The sequence below is a fragment of the Camelus bactrianus genome, chromosome 3 (genome assembly GCF_048773025.1).
Source record: "Camelus bactrianus isolate YW-2024 breed Bactrian camel chromosome 3, ASM4877302v1, whole genome shotgun sequence".
In the NCBI taxonomy this organism is placed as follows: Eukaryota; Metazoa; Chordata; class Mammalia; order Artiodactyla; family Camelidae; genus Camelus; species Camelus bactrianus.
Window position 1 is genome coordinate 142,205,748 of NC_133541.1, and position 13,600 is coordinate 142,219,347.

Here is a 13,600-nt window from a genome sequence, read left to right on the forward strand (position 1 = left end):
GTATATGGGAGGGAGTGAGTGCATGTTGCACTGGTTCTCTGCCAACTGGGCATCGATAAATCAACACTATCCAGATGTAATTCACAGAAATTTGATGTTTGTTTAGCTCTGTTTTCTATAAAGACATGGTTGGAGGGATTGTCCGAAGACACCAAATTTGACATTGTGTTGATAACACAGTTGCAGTTTTTAAGAAGGTTAATAGAATTGATTTACATGCTTTGGATTTATATGAAAATGAAGTTAGTGTTTGAAACGTACTAAATTTACCTAGAAGTCAGACTTGTCAATTTTTGTAACATTATGTCAGCTCTAAGCAAAATGTAGACAGATAGAATGTAAAATCTCAGTCCAAAATTTTGAAGAGGACATGTCAACTCTTTACTATTGAAGCCTCCAACAGCAACAGGAACCATGAAGTACCTATTGAAACCATGAAGTAACAGAGATCCTGGGTTTCAGTTGTGCCTGTTGTGCCCTATACTGCCAATGACTCATACTGGCTAATGTTGGCATTTCAAGGGGTAACATACCTCTCTAGGAAAGTACAAGAGAAACCAATCAAAATATATAAATTTAGGCTTGATTCCAAAAGCACATACAGACATTTTTCTTGTGAGAACCCTGCTGCAGCTATGCTAGGCTTTTGAAAAGCAGGTGTTGTTCTATCAGTGATGAGAACGCTTAATCATACGATCATGTTGGGCAAAGCAATTTAACACAACCAAGACTGCACCCCCAATATATCGTGCACCCGTGGTTTGGCTGAAGTTAAAGACTGACCACAAAACTTTGTCTTTTAAATCTTTCACGACTTTTACTGTTCAGGTCACTATCTGACATAATATTTACCTATAATGTCTTGAAAATCTGAGGCCTAGTACATATTCAAGTTCAGTCAAAGATTCCTCTCACTTACCACACTCCCTTCACCCCAGACAAGACATAAACCCAGCATTTGCTGAATCTAAGGGAAGGTCATCATTTCTTTGTGTGAGCTAAGTATTCAATTCCTAACTATTTTAGGCGAGAGTATTTGACCTTTAAGGATTTCACGGTTGTTCACAGAGTGTGAAGTTGGAGGATTTCTGATTCTAGGAGGGGCTTGCTCTTCTCCTAATGGCTTCATTGAAGCTCAGGTTCTGATCCTTTAAAATGGATGCCTGAGTGGAAGGGTGGGAAGAGCAAGTGATTCATAGCAAGGCCCAAACCTAGGAAAAGGCTTACCTGGTCTTGTTGCATTTTGGTCTGAATGGATAGTAAATGCCATTTGGGACCTGTGGATTCTCATGACCTCTTCCAAGAACATGAGCGCTTTTATCATCTCTGCCATCTCTTGTATTTCAGACGTCAGGAAGTTTGGAGCCGTTCTTTGAGCAGAGAATTGAGTGATTTTCTCAAGTGCACTTTGACACTCCGAATGTTTCTGCCAGGATCTCAGATGTTCAGTACGTCTCATGATTGTCTTTGGAGCATGGTATTCTGTAGAGATGTCTCCATGCCGGTACTCTCCATTGTAGCGGAACAACTCTCATCAATATGTTCGCATCTCTCCTCAATCCGTGCAGCCAGCTTTTCTGCCAGCTTCTCTTCGTGTCTCCCATAAAGTCAACTTCAACAGGACTGGGCAAGTCTGAAAGTACCTCGGAGCCTCACCAGTAAGTTGATGACAGGCAGATCGTCCACTGTCTGCACTTTCAGGTTCTGGAAACTTACCCGAGAACTTAGGTCTTTGGGCAGCAGCAATATCTCGAACTTACACAGCGTCCCGAACAAAAGACCTAAGCCAATATCCACAAAGGTTGGCAGCCCATCCATCACACTGATCCACCCACAGAATTCTGCCCAGTTACTTTGGATCCACCAGCCACAACAAGCCTCGTGGTACACACCAAGATTCCACCTGAAATCCAACCGGTAACTGCCATCCCCAATTGTTGCTGAATATAGTCAGTTTTGGGAGAGGGGCTGCATCAAACGAGAGGATCCTAAGTTAAATGTGATTCTATCCACTAGGGTGCCATTGTCCTTTTATCTTCCCTGTATCCTTTGGTTCAGATCTGTATATACAGTACAAACGGAGGGAAATGTGTCCATTTTGTGTTTATGGCTTCACACGTCTTGAAACTTTCTAACAGCTCACAGTACTTAGAGACAGCACTAAGGGAAACTCATGTTTGTGTTATATCCATTCACCCAGAAAACATATCCATCTGTTGCTTTCTGCTGAAACACCCACGCTCTCCGAAAATGGATCCATTTGTTTCATGGGGGCTGAAATTCCGAGAAATGAAACCAATCCCAATGTGCACTTTACTGTCTGTCTCGTTTGTTCTTAGTAGAGTTTTGCAGAGCTAATTGTCTTTGTTATAGGCTTATGCATTTATTTCTCTACTTAGGTTAGAATATTGCATTCAGTCTTGCTGTTGGAAAAATTGTAATACTATATCACGGACTGTGACCAAAACTTATTCAAAATCGGCATTTGTGTTAGGTCACGATATGCTCTTTTGAATCAATATTTATGAATATTAATGCACGCGTCTGTGTTCTGAATACAAGTGTATTGAGTACATTTAAGCTGCGATACTGGGTCGATGCATGCTGAATGATCCTTGATATCACTTTGAGTATTTTGTTTTGAATACTCATGGTTTCTTTGGTACATGTCAGCCAACCGAACCCTTTTGGTGTATGTTTGTTTGTTTCATTGTTGGTTTGTTTGCTTGTTGTTGGTTTTGCAAACACATTAATACATGCATCACTCCGTTTGCTTCAATCAGAGATTCATATATGTGAATCACTTAAGATAAAGTTTAAAATCACCTATTATTTACTGCTACCCTCTCCCATCTCATGGCTTTGATGTCCTCCTTGCCTTCTTCATGTTTCTTGTTTGTAACTCACGCTCTTCTTGCATTTCCAATAATGGTTTTTCTTATTTCCATTTCAACTTGCTACTTTTCTATTCAGGGTAGAATTCTCAATCTTTCCTTTAGGATAAATTTTGAACTGTTGAATTGTTTTAAGATTTGCTGGTATGTGAATTTCCCTAGCACTGCCGTTAATAGAAATGGCCAGCATGTGGCATAGGCTACCCATGATTAAAGCTTTTTCTCATTCATGTTATGGCCTATTTCATTGCACTCCTCACTCTCCTGCAATAATTCTGCCGAGATATGAGCTGAAACCCTTCTGGAGGTTCTGATGTGACTATAATGCTTTCCCCTAGATGCATTATAAATCACTGGGGTGATCATGAACTTTGTTGATTTGAATTATACAGCTGCATTTACGTCTATTGGGATTCCACATCCTTGGGATGCTGTGTTGTTCCTGAAATCGTATAGATGATTCTTTCTTGTCTATCAGCAAGTTTCAGTCTAACTATCCTACAATTATCTATTCAGGGTTTTTTTATTAATCTTGCTTTTCCATCTGGAACTCTTACGAATAATAATCTTTCATGCTGTTTCTTAACCCAGGCTACAACAGCACTGTTTGCATTGGTTTGCACTTCTTTTCCTATGTCTTCTTCTGATCGAGTGATTTCTGTTCCCCTGTCTTCACAGTCTTTCACGAGTCCTTCTGCATTCCCAAGTCTGCTTTGGACTGACTTTAGACCTGGTATTGTCTCATCCTTGGGTTTTCTGATATTATATGCCATGTTTTTAGAGGTTCTTTTCACCTTTCCTGGTATACTGCCTTTTGTGATTCTGAGACACTGTTGTACTTCATGTTTTCCTCACCTGAGTTTTCACTACATGCTCTGGTAGCGTTTTGCAGTCTAGATATTTGAAAGCTTATTTTTTGGGCCTTCAAACTCTTTGGAACTGAAAATGGTACTTCCTGTTTGTTTTAATATACTTCTTTATCTCTACTGGTCAAGTAATATCAGGTATCTAATATAGATTTATAGGGCTTTGTTAAGTGAAAATTTTAGACCATTGGGTGTACGAAGTTCCATGATATTTCTGTGAGGACAATTTTCCCTAGGCATTGATGCCATGTCCTGTTCCTGTGTGTTTTGTCTGGTATATCTCTAATTGATGGTGTTGCCTTTGTTGTGATGAGCACACCATATTATTTCAATTAGAAAAACTTCGTTTTATTGTACTAACCTCACAATTCTGAAACTTCAGAGTACACTTCCTCTTCTGGAAATGAAGCTTAATAGTTTTCAGCTCGGCATTTTGCTGTACGTCATATTGGAGTCTTTCCAAAACAGCAAACTGAGAGTGCGCTTGTGCTTTCTATTGCCATGGGAATGTCCCAATGTTACCAGTTCTTACCAGAGCTTCTCTGTCTACCGAAACACCAGTGGAAAAGTATGTATGGATGTCATACATCAGGGCTTGCTGAAATGACCCCGCAGACCGAACTTTGTGTCCTCTGGGCAGTACCATGTCAGTGCCACCCAAAATATAACATCTGCATTTGGGAGATAATGCTGAAGGAAATGCTTCAACTTCTCACGTTGTGGACTTTGACCACTCATCCTTGATCCCTCATCCTTGGGTCATGGGTGCACGAATGCAAACACAGTTCTATACCGAATACTCTTCCTCAAACCAACCCGTAATTCCTGTCCAGGTTATGACTGTAGCAGATCCTAAAGCTTTTAATACAGATTTCAAACCCAAGGGCCACTAAATCCCTCAGACCAGATGCACGGGTTCTCTGTTTCAGCCCCACACGTGCTCTATTGGCAAAATGCCAAATTGATCCTGGGCCTGCAAGATGCAGTGGACGTGGCCATGGCACATATCGAAAAACTCAACCACACAAGGCAATGTGGTTGCTTTCTTACTGGGGTAACAGGTCGGTATGCTCTCTTGATATAACCCACCACAACCCACAATGCACTCCAGATCCCTGAGACACAGCGTGTGCCATTATCTGTAGCTCTATACCTCATTTTCTGCTACCTCTGCTAGCTCAAATTTTTCAGATCGGATCTTGGTCTCAGAATCTATTGTGGGGATATTTTGTGCTGATTTCTATGAGTTATGTCAGCCAAGCATCTGCTGTGCACTCTTCTAACACTCAGCGCATTTCCTACAGTCCCATGTGTGCTGTCCGCTTGAGAGTGTGCGTCCAATTAAAACAGAGTTTCACCTTTGCTGCTCCATCAGCAGAGGTCAGATCCTGCACCGATTTCCATTCTCTACTTTGCCTTCTCCTGCTTCCAGGATTTCTGAGGTCTCATCCTGTCTTGGGAGTAACAGACCACTCTTCGGAAACTGTCCTGTGCCAAGGGCTGGGTGAGTGGAAGTTTACATTGCTGTGTACATGGGAGGGAGTGAGCGCAGGTTGCTCTGGTTCTCTGCCAACTGGGCATCGATAAATCAACATTTTCCAGATGTAATTCACAGAAATGTGATGTTTGTTTAGCTCTGATTTCTATAAAGCCATGGTTGGAGGGATTGTCCGAAGACTCCAATTTTGACATTGTGTTGATAACACAGTTGCAGTTTTTAAGAATTTTAATAGAAATGATTTACATGTTTTGGATTTATATGAAAATAAATTAGTGTTTGAAACTTACTAAATTTACCTAGAAGTCAGACTTGTCAATTTTTGTAACATTATGTCAGCTCTAAGCAAAATGTAGACAGATAGAAAATAAAATCACAGTCCAAAATGTTGAAGGGGACATGTCAACTCTTTACTGTTGAAGCCTCCAACAGCAACAGGAACAATGAAGTAACTATTGAAACTATGAAATAACTGAGAACCTTGGTTTCAGTTGTGCATGTTGTGCCCTATACTCCCAATGAAACATACTGGCCAATGTTGGCATTTCAAGGTGTAACAATCCTCTCTAGTAAAGTACAAGAAAAACCAAACAAAATATATACATTTAGGCATGATTCCAAAAGCACATACAGGCATTATATCTATGAGAACCCTGCTGCAGCTATGCTAGGCTATTGAAAAGCAGGTGTTCTTCTATCAGTGATGAGAACGCTTAATCATCCAATCATGTTGAGCGAAGCAATTTAACACAACCAAGTCTGCACCCCCAAAATATCGTGCACCCGGCGCTTGGCTGAAGAGAAAGACTGTCCACCAAACCTGTTTCTTTAAAGTCTTTCACGACTTTTACAATTCAGATCACTATCTGACATAATATTTACATATACTGTGTTGAAAAACTGAGGCCTAGTACATATTCAAGTTCAGTCAAAGATTCCTCTCACTTACCACACTCCCTTCACCCCAGACAAGACATAAACCCAGCATTTGCTGAATCTAGGGGAAGATCATCATTTCTTTGTGTGAGCTAAGTGTTCAATTCCTAACTATTGTAGGCGAGAGTATTTGACCTTTAAGGAGTTCACTGTTGTTCACAGAGTGTGAAGTTGGAGGAACTCTGATTCTAGGAGGGGCTTGCTCTTCTCCGACTGGCTTCATTGCAGCTCAGGTTCTGATCCTTTAAAATGGATGTCTGAGTGGAGGGGAGGGAAGAGCAAGTGCTTGATAGCAAGGCCCAAACCTGGGAAATGGCTTACCTGGGCTTGGTGCATTTTTTCTGAATGGATTGTAAATGCCCCTTGGGACCTTTGGATTCCCATGACCTCTTAAAGAACATGAGCGCTTTTATCATCTCTGCCATCTCTTGTCTTTTAGACATCAGGAAACTTGGAGCCGTTTTTGGAGCAGTGAATTGAGTGACTTTCTGAAGTGCATGTAAACACTGCGAAAGTTTCTGCCAATATCACAGTAGTTCAGTATGTCTCATGAATGTCTTTCGAGCCTGGTATTCTCTAGAGATGTCTCCATGCCGGTATTCTCCATTTTAGCGGAACAACTCTCATCAATATGTTCGCATCTCTCCTCAATCCGTGCAGCCAGCTTTTCTGCCAGCTTCTCTTCGTGTCTCCCATAAAGTCGACTTCAACAGGACTGGGCAAGTATGAAAGTACCTCGGAGCCTCACCAGTAAGTTGATGACAGGCAGATCGTCCACTGTCTGCACTTTCAGGTTCTGGAAACTTACCCGTGAACTTAGGTCTTTGGGCAGCAGCAATATCTCGAACTTACACAGCGTCCCGAACAAAAGAACTAAGCCAATATCCACAAAGGTTGGCAGCCCAACCATCACACTGATCCACCCACAGAATTCTGCCCAGTTATTTTGGATCCACCAGCCACAACAAGCCTCGCGGTACACACCAAGATTCCACCTGAAATCCAACCGGTAACTGCCATCCCCAATTGTTGCTGAATATAGTCAGTGTTGGGAGAGGGGCTGCATCAAACGAGAGGTTCCTAAGTTAAATGTGATTCTATCCAGTAGGGTGCCATTGTCCTTTTATCTTCCCTGTATCCTTTGGTTCAGATCTGTATATACAGTACAAACGGAGGGAAATGTGTCCATTTTGTGTTTATGGCTTCACACGTCTTGAAACTTTCTAACAGCTCACAGTACTTAGAGACAGCACTAAGGGAAACTCATGTTTGTGTTATATCCATTCACCCAGAAAACATATCCATCTGTTGCTTTCTGCTGAAACACCCACGCTCTCCGAAAATGGATCCATTTGTTTCATGGGGGCTGAAATTCCGAGAAATGAAACCAATCCCAATGTGCACTTTACTGTCTGTCTCGTTTGTTCTTAGTACAGTTTTGCAGAGCTAATTGTCTTTGTTATAGGCTTATGCATTTATTTCTCTACTTAGGTTAGAATATTGCATTCATTCTTGCTGTTGGAAAAATTGTAAGACTATATCACGGACTGTGACCAAAACTTATTCAAAATCGGCATTTGTGTTAGGTCACGATATGCTCTTTTGAATCAATATTTATGAATATTAATGCACGCGTCTGTGTTCTGAATACAAGTGTATTGAGTACATTTAAGCTGCGATACTGGGTCGATGCATGCTGAATGATCCTTGATATCACTTTGAGTATTTTGTTTTGAATACTCATGGTTTCTTTGGTACATGTCAGCCAACCGAAACCTTTTGGTGTCTGTTTGTTTGTTTGATTGTTGGTTTGTTTACTTGTTGTTGGTTTTGCAAACACATTAATTCATGCATCACTCCGTTTGCTTCAATCAGAGAGTCATATATGTGAATCACTTAAGATAGAGTTTAAAATCACCTATTATTTACTGCTACCCTCTCCCAGCTTATGGCTTTGATGTCCTCCTTGCCTTCTTCATGTTTCTTGTTTGTAACTCACGCTCTTCTTGCATTTCCAATAATGGTTTTTCTTATTTCCATTTCAACTTGCTACTTTTCTATTCAGGGTAGAATTCTCAATCTTTCCTTTAGGATAAATTTTGAACTGTTGAATTGTTTTAAGATTTGCTGGTATGTGAATTTCCCTAGCTCTGCCGTTAATAGAAATGGCCAGCATGTGGCATAGGCTACCCATGATTACAGCTTTTTCTCATTCAGGTTATGGCCTATTTCATTGCACTCCTCCCTGTTCTGCAATATTTCTGCCGAGATATGAGCTGAAACCCTTCTGGAGGTTCTGTTGTGACTATATTGCTTTCCTCTAGATGCATTTTAAATCACTGGGGTGATCATGAACTTTGTTGATTTGAATTATACAGCTGCAATTACGTCTATTGGGATTCCACCTCCTTGGGACGCTGTGTAGTTCCTGAAATCGTATAGATGATTCTTTCTTGTCTTTCAGCAAGTTTCAGTCTGACTTTCCTACAATTATCTATTCAGGGTTTTTTTGTTAATCTTGCTTTTCCATCTGGGACTCTTACGAATCATAATCTTTAATGCTGTTTCTTAACCCAGGCTGCAACAGCCATGTTTGCATTGGTATGCACTTCTTTTCCTATGTCTTCTTCTGATCGAGTGATTTCTCTTCCCCTGTCTTCACAGTCTTTCACGAGTCCGTCTGCATTCCCAAGTCTGCTTTGGACTGACTTTAGACCTGGTATTGTCTCATCCTTGGGTTTTCTGATATTATATGCCATGTTTTTAGAGGTTCTTTTCACCTTTCCTGGTATACTGCCTTTTGTGATTCTGAGACACTGTTGTACTTCATGTTTTCCTCACCTGAGTTTTCACTACTTGCTCTGGTAGCTTTTTGCAGTCTAGATATTTGAAAGCTTATTTTTTGGGCCTTCAAACTCTTTGGAACTGAAAATGGTACTTCCTGTTTGTTTTAATATACTTCTTTATCTCTACTGGTCAAGTAATATCAGGTATCTAATATAGATTTATAGGGCTTTGTTAAGTGAAAATTTTAGACCATTGGGTGTACGAAGTTCCATGATATTTCTGTGAGGACAATTTTCCCTAGGCATTGATGCCATGTCCTGTTCCTGTGTGTTTTGTCTGGTATATCTCTAATTGATGGTGTTGCCTTTGTTGTGATGAGCACACCATATTATTTCAATTAGAAAAACTTCGTTTTATTGCACTAACCTCACAATTCTGAAACTGCAGAGTACACTTCCTCTTCTGGAAATGAAGCTTAATAGTTTTCAGCTCGGCATTTTGCTGTACGTCATATTGGAGTCTTTCCAAAACAGCAAACTGAGAGTGCGCTTGTGCTTTCTATTGCCATGGGAATGTCCCAATGTTACCAGTTCTTACCAGAGCTTCTCTGTCTACCGAAACACCAGTGGAAAAATATGTATGGATGTCATACATCAGGGCTTGCTGAAATGACCCCGCAGACCGAACTTTGTGTCCTCTGGGCAGTACCATGTCAGTGCCACCCAAAATATAACATCTGCATTTGGGAGATAATGCTGAAGGAAATGCTTCAACTTCTCACGTTGTGGACTTTGACCACTCATCCTTGTTCCCTCATCCTTGGGTCATGGGTGCACGAATGCAACCACAGTTCTATACCGAATACTCTTCCTCAAACCAACCCGTAATCCCTGTCCAGGTTATGACTGTAGCAGATCCTAAAGCTTTTAATACTGATTTCAAACCCAAGGGCCACTAAATCACTCAGACCAGATGCACGGCTTCTCTGCTTGAGCCCCAAACGTGCTTTGTTGGCCAAATGCCAAATTGATCCTGGGCCTGCAAGATGCAGTGGACGTGGCCATGGCACATATCGAAAAACTCAACCACACAAGGCAATGTGGTTGCTTTCTTACTGGGGTAACAGGTCGGTATGCTCTCTTGATATAACCCACCACAACCCACAATGCACTCCAGATCCCTGAGACTCAGCGTGTGCCATTATCTGTAGCTCTATACCTCATTTTCTGCTACCTCTGCTAGCTCAAATTTTTCAGATCGGATCTTGGTCTCAGAATCAATTGTGGGGATATTTTGTGCTGATTTCTATGAGTTATGTCAGCCAAGCATCTGCTGTGCACTCTTCTAACACTCAGCGCATTTCCTACAGTCCCATGTGTGCTGTCCGCTTGAGAGTGTGCGTCCAATTAAAACAGAGTTTCACCTTTACTGCTCCATCAGCAGAGGTCAGATCCTGCACCGATTTCCATTCCCTACTTTGCCTTCTCCTGCTTCCAGGATTTCTGAGGCCTCATCCTGTCTTGGAAGTAACAGACCACTCTTCGGAAAGTGTCCTGTGCCAAGGGCTGGGTGAGTGGAAGTTTACATTGCTGTGTACATGGGAGGGAGTGAGCGCAGGTTGCACTGGTTCTCTGCCAACTGGGCATCGATAAATCAACATTTTCCAGATGTAATTCACAGAAATGTGATGTTTGTTTAGCTCTGATTTCTATAAAGCCATGGTTGGAGGGATTGTCCGAAGACTCCAAATTTGACATTGTGTTGATAACACAGTTGCAGTTTTTAAGAATTTTAATAGAAATGATTTACATGTTTTGGATTTATATGAAAATAAATTAGTGTTTGAAACTTACTAAATTTACCTAGAAATCAGACTTGTCAATTTTTGTAACATTATGTCAGCTCTAAGCAAAATGTAGACAGATAGAAAATAAAATCACAGTCCAAAATTTTGAAGGGGACATGTCAACTCTTTACTGTTGAAGCCTCCAACAGCAACAGGAACAATGAAGTACCTATTGAAACTATGAAATAACTGAGAACCTGGGTTTCAGTTGTGCATGTTGTGCCCTATACTCCCAATGAAACATACTGGCCAATGTTGGCATTTCAAGGTGTAACAATCCTCTCTACTAAAATACAAGAAAAACCAAACAAAATATATACATTTAGGCTTGATTTCAAAAGCACATACAGGCATTATATCTATGAGAACCCTGCTGCAGCTATGCTAGGCTATTGAAAAGCAGGTGTTCTTCTATCAGTGATGAGAACGCTTAATCATCCAATCATGTTGGGCAAAGCAATTTAACACAACCAAGTCTGCACCCCCAAAATATCGTGCACCCGGCGCTTGGCTGAAGAGAAAGACTGTCCACCAAACCTGTTTCTTTAAAGTCTTTCAGGACTTTTACAATTCAGATCACTATCTGACATAATATTTACATATACTGTGTTGAAAAACTGAGGCCTAGTACATATACAAGTTCAGTCAAAGATTCCTCTCACTTACCACACTCCCTTCACCCCAGACAAGACATAAACCCAGCATTTGCTGAATCTAGGGGAAGATCATCATTTCTTTGTGTGAGCTAATTGTTCAATTCCTAACTATTGTAGGCGAGAGTATTTGACCTTTAAGGAGTTCACTGTTGTTCACAGAGTGTGAAGTTGGAGGAACTCTGATTCTAGGAGGGGCTTGCTCTTCTCCGACTGGCTTCATTGCAGCTCAGGTTCTGATCCTTTAAAATGGATGTCTGAGTGGAGGGGAGGGAAGAGCAAGTGCTTGATAGCAAGGCCCAAACCTGGGAATTGGCTTACCTGGGCTTGGTGCATTTTTTCTGAATGGATTGTAAATGCCCCTTGGGACCTTTGGATTCCCATGACCTCTTAAAGAACATGAGCGCTTTTATCATCTCTGCCATCTCTTGTCTTTTAGACATCAGGAATCTTGGAGCCGTTTTTGGAGCAGTGAATTGAGTGACTTTCTGAAGTGCATGTAAACACTGCGAAAGTTTCTGCCAGTATCACAGTAGTTCAGTAGGTCTCATGAATGTCTTTCGAGCCTGGTATTCTCTAGAGATGTCTCCATGCCGGTATTCTCCACTGTAGCGGAACAACTCTCATCAATATTTTCGCATCTCTCCTCAATCCGTGCAGCCAGCTTTTCTGCCAGCTTCTCTTCGTGTCTCCCATAAAGTCGACTTCAACAGGACTGGGCAAGTATGAAAGTACCTCGGAGCATCACCAGTAAGTTGATGACAGGCAGATCGTCCACTGTCTGCACTTTCAGGTTATGGAAACTTACCCGTGAACTTAGGTCTTTGGGCAGCAGCAATATCTCGAACTTACACAGCGTCCCGAACAAAAGACCTAAGCCAATATCCACAAAGGTTGGCAGCCCATTCATCACACTGATCCACCCACAGAATTCTGCCCAGTTACTTTGGATCCACCAGCCACAACAAGCCTCGCGGTACACACCAAGATTCCACCTGAAATCCAACCGGTAACTGCCATCCCCAATTGTTGCTGAATATAGTCAGTGTTGGGAGAGGGGCTGCATCAAACGAGAGGTTCCTAAGTTAAATGTGATTCTATCCAGTAGGGTGCCATTGTCCTTTTATCTTCCCTGTATCCTTTGGTTCAGATCTGTATATACAGTACAAACGGAGGGAAATGTGTCCATTTTGTGTTTATGGCTTCACACGTCTTGAAACTTTCTAACAGCTCACAGTACTTAGAGACAGCACTAAGGGAAACTCATGTTTGTGTTATATCCATTCACCCAGAAAACATATCCATCTGTTGCTTTCTGCTGAAACACCCACGCTCTCCGAAAATGGATCCATTTGTTTCATGGGGGCTGAAATTCCGAGAAATGAAACCAATCCCAATGTGCACTTTACTGTCTGTCTCGTTTGTTCTTAGTACAGTTTTGCAGAGCTAATTGTCTTTGTTATAGGCTTATGCATTTATTTCTCTACTTAGGTTAGAATATTGCATTCATTCTTGCTGTTGGAAAAATTGTAAGACTATATCAAGGACTGTGACCAAAACTTATTCAAAATCGGCATTTGTGTTAGGCCACGATATGCTCTTTTGAATCAATATTTATGAATATTAATGCACGCGTCTGTGTTCTGAATACAAGTGTATTGAGTACATTTAAGCTGCGATACTGGGTCGATGCATGCTGAATGATCCTTGATATCACTTTGAGTATTTTGTTTTGAATACTCATGGTTTCTTTGGTACATGTCAGCCAACCGAAACCTTTTGGTGTCTGTTTGTTTGTTTGATTGTTGGTTTGTTTGCTTGTTGTTGGTTTTGCAAACACATTAATTCATGCATCACTCCGTTTGCTTCAATCAGAGAGTCATATATGTGAATCACTTAAGATAGAGTTTAAAATCACCTATTATTTACTGCTACCCTCTCCCAGCTTATGGCTTTGATGTCCTCCTTGCCTTCTTCATGTTTCTTGTTTGTAACTCACGCTCTTCTTGCATTTCCAATAATGGTTTTTCTTATTTCCATTTCAACTTGCTACTTTTCTATTCAGGGTAGAATTCTCAATCTTTCCTTTAGGATAAATTTTGAACTTTTGAATTCTTTTA